The following is a 7,595-nucleotide window of genomic DNA, read 5'->3' as shown; positions in this document are numbered from 1 at the left end:
TTTTCTTTTTTATTTTACTTTCTTTTATTTCTTAAGACTTTTTCATTTGTTTTGATAGAGAGAGAATGGGTGGGGGGAGGGCAGAGGGAGACAGAGTTGGAGAGAATCTCAAGCAGACACCCTGCTGAATGGGGAGCCCCAAGCTGGGATTGAACTCATGACCCTGAGATTGTGACCTGAGTTGAAATCAACAGTTGGATGCTTCACCACCTGAGTCACCCAAGTGTCCCTGGGGAATTCTGTACTTGAAGATGCTTATAAAGTAGCACAATGGATAGATAGCTGGTAGCTTAACGTGACTAGAGAAATTGTATTAGATGACAATTACTGGATGGAAAAGGCAGACTTCCTTTTTTGATCTGGATGTATTGATTACTTTTAAAAAATATTTATTTATTTGAGAGAGAGAGAGAGAAGAGGGGCAGTAGAAAGAGAGAATCTTGAAGCACACTCTCTGTTGGGCGCGGAGCCCTACGTGGACTTTAGTAGCAAAGAAATATATTTAGTGCCAGCAACTCTTAAGAAACACTAGTTAGAATACCAAAATATGGCTTAGTTACTTTATACATGATAAAGTCCAAATGGGAAATCTGAACTTTTCTATGCTCTTCCTTTCCTTCTTTCCTCTCCCCTCCTCAAAGCTGAGTGTTTGTTGACAATGAATGAAACATGAAAGGATTTAGAAGACTTGTGTTTGGAAATGAAGCCAACCTGAATGCCTTACATACTAAGTTTAACAGGTGCACCTACATTTAGTTTTGGTTGAGAATGTCAGGAAATTCTATCCAACCAAATAAAGGAAGGTATATCCCTTAATTTTAGGTTCCAGTTCAGGTGTCCAATATTTAAGCAAAACCTGTTTGTTAAACATATGCCCAACTTAAAGTTGGGGAAAATGGAGGGGTTCCTAAAAAATGAGAATTTTGAACAACTGACAGTGTACGAAGCTCTGCTACATATCTGTACAGGATACCCATTTGTCTCCAAAACCACAATTTACCTTCCTTCTCTGACACTACGTATTTATATTGTATGTCTTCCATCATTTTAAATATCTATGCCCCTAACATGGGAGCAGCCAACTATATAAACCAATTAATAACAAAATCAAAGAAACATGTTGACAATAATGCAATAATAGCAGGCGACTTTAACACCCCCCCTCATTGAAATGGACAGATCATCCAAGCAAAAGATCAATAAGAAAATAAAGGCCTTACATGACGCACTGGACTAGATGTACATCACAGATATATTCAGAACATTCCATCCCAAAACAACAGAGTACACATTCTTCTCTAATGCACATGGAACATTCTCCAGAATAGATCACATCCTGGGTCATAAATCAGGTCTTAACTAGTATCAAAAGATTGGGATCATTCCCTGCAAGTTTTCAGACCACAATGCTCTGAAGCTAGAACTCAATCACAAGAGGAAATTTGGAAAGAACCCAAGTACATGGAGGCTAAGCAGCATCCTTCTAAAGAATGAATGGGTCAATCAGGAAATTAAAGAAGAATTGAAAAAATTCATGGAAACAAATTATAATGAAAACACAGCTATTAAAAATCTGTGGGACACAGCAAAGACAGTCCTGAGAGGACAATATATAGGGATACAAACCTTTCTTAAGAAACAAAAAAGGCCTCAAATACACAACCTAACCCCACACCTAAGAAGCTGGAGAAAGAACAACAAAGAAAGCCTAGACCCAGCAGGAGAAGAGAAATCATAAAGATCAGAGCAGAAATCAATGAAATAGATGCAACAAACAAACAAACAAGCAAAAAAAAAAAAAAAAACACAATAGAACACATCAACAAAATTAAGACCCATTCTTGAAAGAATTAATAAGATTGATAAACTCCTGGTCAGACTTATCAAAAAGAAAAGAGAAAGGACCCAAATAAATAAAATCATGAATGAAAGAGGAGAGGTCACAACCAATACCAAAGAAATACAATTATAAGAACATAATACGAGCAACTATACTCCAGCAAATTTGACAATCTGGAAGAAACGGATGCATTCTTAGAGACATATAAACTACTACAACTGAACCAGGGAGAAATAGAAAACCTGAAAAGACCCATAACCAGTAAGGTGATTGAAGCAGTCATCAAAAATCTCCCAACAAACAAGAGCCCAGGACCAGACAGCTTCCCAGGGGAATTCTACCAAGCATTTAAAGAAGAATTATCCTATTCTCCTGAAATTGTTCAAAAAAATAGAAATGGAAGGAAAATTTCCAACCTCATTTAAGAAGGCCAACATTACCTTGATCCCAACACCAGACAAAGACCCCATCAAAAAAGAGTGTAACAGACCAATATCCTTAATGAACACAGATGGAAAATTCTCACCAAAGTACCTGCCAATAGGATAGAACAGTACATTAGAAGGATTATTCACTACGACCAAGTGGGATTTATTCCAGGGCTTCTAGATTGCTTCAACATCTGCAAATCAATCGGTGTGATCCAATACATTAATAAAAGAAAGAATAAGAACCATATGATATTCTCCATAGATGTTGAAAAAGCATTTGACAAAGTACAGCATCCTTTCTTGATCAAAACTCTTCAAAGTGTAGGGATAGAGAGTATGTACCTCAATATCATCAAAGCCATCTAAGAAAAACCCACAGTAAATATCATTCTCAATAAAGAAAAACCGAGACCTTTTCCGCTGAGGTCAGGAACATGGCAAGGATGTTCATTATCACCATTGCTTTTCAACATAGTACTAGAAATCCTAATCTCAGCAATCAGACAATGAAAAGAAATTAAACGCATCCAAATCAGCAAAGAAGAAGTCAAACTATAACTCTTGCAGATGATATGATACTTTATGTGGGAAACCCAAAAGATTCCACTCCAAATCTGCTAGAACTTGTATAGGAATTGAATAAAGTGTCAGGATTTAAAATCAATGCACAGAAATCAGTTGCATTTCTATACACCAACAAAAAGACAGAAGAAAGAGAAATTTAGAAGTCAATCCCATATACAATTGCACCCAAAACCATAAGGTACCTCAAAATAAACCTAACAAAAGAGGCAAAGAATCTGTACTCAGGTAACTATAAAGTACTCATGAAAGAAATGGAAAAACGTTCCATGCTTATGGTTTGGAAGAACAAACGTTGTGAAAATATCTATGCTACCCAAAGCAATCTACAGGTTTAATGCAATCCCTATCAAAATCCCATCCATTATTTCAAAGAAATGGAACAAATAATCCTAAAATTTATATGGAACCAGAAAAGAACTCGAATAGCCAGAGAAATATTGAAAAAGAAAGCCAAAGTAGGTGACATCACAAATCCAGACTTTGAGCTCTATTACAAAGCTGTCATCATCAAGACAGTTTGATACTGGCAAAAAAACAGACACACAGATCGGTGGAACTGAAGCCCATAAATAGACCCTCAACTCTATGGTCAACTAATCCTCAACAAAGCAGGAAAGAATGTCCAATGGAAAAAAAGGCAGTCTCTTCAATAAATGGTGTTGGGAAAATTGGACAGCCACATGCAGAAAAATGAAATTGGACCATTTCCTTACACCACACATGAAAATGCACTCAAAATGGATGAAAGACATCAATCTGAGAAAGGAATCTATCAAAATCCTTGAGAAGAACACAGGCAGCAACCTCTTTCATCTCAGCCGCAGCAACTTCTTCCTAGAAACATCTGCAAAGGCAAGGGAAGCAAGGGCAAAAAAGGACTATTGGGACTCCATCAAGATCAAAGTTTTTGCACAGCAAAGGAAATAGCCAACAAAACCAAAAGACAACTGACAGAATGAGAGAAGATATTTGCAAATGACATATCAGATAAAGGGCTACTATCCAAAACCTGTAAAGAACTTATCAAATTCAACCCGAAAGAACAAATAATCCAATCAAGAAATGGGCAGAGGACATAACAGACATTTCTACAAAGAAGACATCCAGATGGCTAATAGACACATGAAAAAGTGTTCAACATCCCTTGGCATCAGGGAAATACAAATCAAAACCACAATGAGATACCACCTCACACCAGCCAGAATGGCTAAAATTAACAAGTCAGGAAGTGACAGATGCTGGCGAGAATTCAGAGAAAGGGGAACCCTCCTACACTATTGGTGGGAATGCATCCTGGTGCAACCACTCTGGAAAACAGCATGGAAGTTCCTCCAAAAGTTGAAAATAGAGCTACCCTACAACCCAGCAATCTCACTACTGGTTATTTACCTTAAAGATACACATGCAGTGATCTGAAGGGGCATGTGCACCCAAATGTTTATAGCAGCAATGTCCACAATAGCCGAACTATGGAAAGAACCTAGATGTCCATCAACAGATGAATGGATAAAGCAGAAGTTGTATATATATACAATGGAATACTATGCAGCCATCAAAAGAAATGAAATCTTGCTATTTGCAATGGTATGGATAGAACTAGAGGGTATTATGCTGAGTGAAATAAGTCAACCAGAGAAAGACAATTATCATATGATCTTCCTGATGGAAGAATTTGAGAGGTTATGTGGGGTGCTTGGGTGGTAGGGAAGGAAAAAAAGAAACAAGAGGGGATAAGGAGGGAGATAAGCCATAAGAGACTCTTAATCTCACAAAACATATTTGCTGGGGGAAGGGGGGTAGGGAGAGGGTGGTTGGGTTATTGACATTGGGGAGGGTATGTGCTATGGTGAGTGCTGTGAAGTGTGTAAACCTGGCAATTCACAGAGCTGTACCCCTGGGGCTAATAATACCATATATGTTAATAAAAATTAATAAATCTGGCATCTATACACTTCTGTACATATATATATATATATATATATATATATATATATATATATATATATACAGACACAATCCAGTGGGTATCAGTATGAGAGTTCCCAAACTAGACATAATATCTCTACAGAGATATGTGTGGGGCTCTCAGGCATTATTAAGAAGGTAAAAGAGAAAATTGGATCTCCCCAGGTGCATCCCAATGGGTGTGAAAAAAATCTGGTTATGGGCTGTCCAGTGACACCCTTAACAAAAATGCTGTGGTTAGACAGTTGGCCTAGGATGGAAAGTAGTATCAAGAAGGAAATTGACTGGCTTTCTATCTCCAGGATTACCTGAGGTTCTCAGTTTCCATTGGTAAGCTGTTCTTGGGGAGTCACTGTGAAGAACCCTGGGCCCCACCAGTCCCTGTTGGGGGTGCTGGTTGTCTGAGCCCTTGCAGATTGAGATTCCCAAGGGCATTCAAATTCCCAGTTTCCCCCTCCACGTGTAGGACGGGGTTGCAGGGCTTTGATTTTTGCCTTTGAGGACATTCTCACTTCCAGTGCTGTGGGTGGCCACTTCAGTGGCATTTAGTAGCAGAGCCTTGAGGGGCCAAGTTGGGAAGCATATATAAGTTGGAACTAGGGTCTTGGACTTCTTTCTTAGTCCCTTTTCTTGTTCCTTACTCTCCTTTTGAACCTGATTGTAAAAAATCTGGTTAGCAGCTCATGAGTGCCCTTCTAGGGTCCCCTCTGGTCCAACAACCAACTTTTATCAAGTATCTGGGGCTGACTGGTTCAGAGATTTGTCTCTGAGAATGATCTCTGCCTCAGGAGAACTGGGGGAGATAGCCGTATTTAATGAGAGCCTCTCTCAACCTAAGAAGGCTGTTGGGTTTTCCTCTTGAATTTGGGTGATGGTAGGCAACTTGGCATAATTCAGAGGTTTAATTAATCTTTGACCTTCTTAATCCCTCAAGGATGCAAGCCTCATCCATTTTGAGCTTGGTACCAGTTTTTGAGGGGATCATGAGGTTCCAGTTGGGATATTGGGCAAGCACAGTGTGGGAACTGAAAGCCACCACAGGGCTCACCCATACCCTGGTAATGAAGTTGCTGTGTGTCCCCATATTTTTCAGTGGAGGCCAGGATCCCACATTTTTCTGCCTTGGAGAGGGTTTGATTTAACGAGAGCACTACCTCCTATTTTTTTTAAATTTTAATAAACATATAATGTATTTTTATCCCCAGGGGTACAGGTTTGTGAATCCCCAGGTTTACACACTTCACAGCACTCACCATAGCACATACCCTCCCCAATGTCCATAATCCCACCCCCCTTTCCCCCTCTCCCAACCACCCTGCCTCCAGCAACCCTCAGTTTGTTTTGTGAGATTAAGAATCACTTATGGTTTGTCTCCCTCTGAATCCCATTTGTTTCATTATTCTTCTCCTACCCCCTTAACCTCCCCATGTTGCATCTCCACTTTCTTATCAGGGAGATCATATGATAGTTGTTTTTCTCCGATTGACTTATTTCGCTTAGCATGATACTCTCTAGTTCCATCCACATTGTTGCAAATGGCAAGATTTCATTGCTTTTGATGGCTGCATAATATTCCATTGTGTCTATATACCACATCTTCTTTATCCATTCATCTGTTGATGGACATCTAGGTTCTTTCCATAGTTTGGCTATTGTAGACATTGCTGCTATAAACATTAGGGTGCACGTGCTCCTTCAGATCACTACGTTTGTATCGTTAGGGTAAATACCCAGTAGTGCTATTGCTGGGTCATAGGGTAGTTCTATTTTCAACATTTTGAGGAACCTTCATTTTGTTTTCCAGAATGGTTGCCCCAGTTTGAATTTCCACCAACAGTGTAGGAGGGTTCCCCTTTCTCCGCATCCTCGCCAGCATCTGTCATTTCCTGACTTGTTAATTTTAGCCATTCTGGCTGGTGTGAGATGGTATCTCATTGTGGTTTTGATTTGTATTTCCCTGATGCCGAGTGATGTGGAGCACTTTTTCATGTGTCTGTTGGCCATCTGGATGTCTTCTTTGCAGAAATGTCTGTTCATGTCTTCTGCCCATTTCTTGATTGGATTACTGGTTCTTTGGGTGTTGAGTTTGCTAAGTTCTTTATAGATTTTGGACACTAGCCCTTTATCTGATATGTCATTTGCAAATATTTTCTCCCATTCTTTCAGTTGTCTTTTGGTTTTCTTAACTGTTTCCTTTGCTGTGCAAAAGCTTTTGATCTTGATGAAATCCCAATAGTTCATTTTTGCCCTTGCTTCCCTTGCCTTTGTCAATGTTTCTAGGAAGAAGTTGCTGTGGCTGAGGTCGAAGAGGTTGCTGCCTGTGTTCTCCTCAAGGATTTTGATGGATTCCTTTCTCACATTGAGGTCCTTCATCCATTTTGCGTCTATTTTCCTGTGTGGTGTAAGGAAATGATCCAATCATTTTTCTGCGTGTGGCTGTCCAATTTTCCCAGCACCATTTATTGAAGAGGCTGTCTTTTTTCCATTGGACATTCTTTCCTGCTTTGTTGAAGATTACTTGACCATAGAGTTGAGGGTCTATTTCTGGGCTCTCTATTCTGTTCTATTGATCTATGTGTCTGTTTTTGTGCCAGTATCAAACTGTCTTGATGATGACAGCTTTGTAATAGAGCTTGAAGTCCGGAATTGTGATGCCACCAACTTTGCTTATTTTTCAATATTTCTTTGGCTATTTGAGGTCTTTTCTGGCTCCATACAAATATTAGGATTATTTATTCCATTTATTTGAAAAAAATGGATGGTATTTTGATAAG

Source organism: Mustela erminea, chromosome 4 (genome assembly GCF_009829155.1).
Source record: "Mustela erminea isolate mMusErm1 chromosome 4, mMusErm1.Pri, whole genome shotgun sequence".
NCBI lineage: Eukaryota > Metazoa > Chordata > Mammalia > Carnivora > Mustelidae > Mustela > Mustela erminea.
Note: the sequence above shows the minus strand (reverse complement) of the source record.